The sequence below is a fragment of the Equus quagga genome, chromosome 3 (assembly GCF_021613505.1).
Source record: "Equus quagga isolate Etosha38 chromosome 3, UCLA_HA_Equagga_1.0, whole genome shotgun sequence".
Lineage (NCBI taxonomy): Eukaryota > Metazoa > Chordata > Mammalia > Perissodactyla > Equidae > Equus > Equus quagga.
Genome location: NC_060269.1, coordinates 68,976,606 through 68,977,186, shown reverse-complemented (window position 1 = coordinate 68,977,186; position 581 = coordinate 68,976,606).

Below are 581 nucleotides of genomic sequence, written 5' to 3'. Positions count from 1 at the left end.
AACCCCATCCCCGCCAAAGGGACCCCGCCCTCATCCTCTTCAGGGGCGCGGCTCGCCCGGGGAGGGGCCGCTCCCTCCGGCAGATTTCCTTTCCGGGCTGCCCACCGCGGTGCTTGCACGTGTGTGAGCATCCGCCCGTTTGCAGTGCACGCGCGCGTGTGCGCCTGTGTGTTTGCACACGCCCGGGCGCGCGCTTACGCAAGCACGAAATCGCTCTCCCTAGGGACGGCGGGACCTGAACTCGGCCCGCTAGGCCGCTCTGCCTGTGGCGCCCTTATCTCGGCCCCAGGATGTCTGCATCCCGGCCCTGTCTCCGAGGCTGCCGGCTCCGTATCAGTTGCTGGCTCGGCCTCTGGAGTCAGTCCGGCCCTCCGTCCTGGCTCCGCCGCGCGAGGCTCGCTTCCCACACGCTGGAAATGTCGCTGGAAACTCTGAGCGGCGCGCGCCGGTCCTCCCGCCCCGCCCCGACGCCAGCCCTGCGGTGGGGGCCGGGACAGGCAGCTGGGAAACCCGAGCGGGCTCCCCGGGGACCCTCGGCGGCCCCTCCCGGCGCCGCCTCCCGCCGGCCCGGCCCCCTCGGC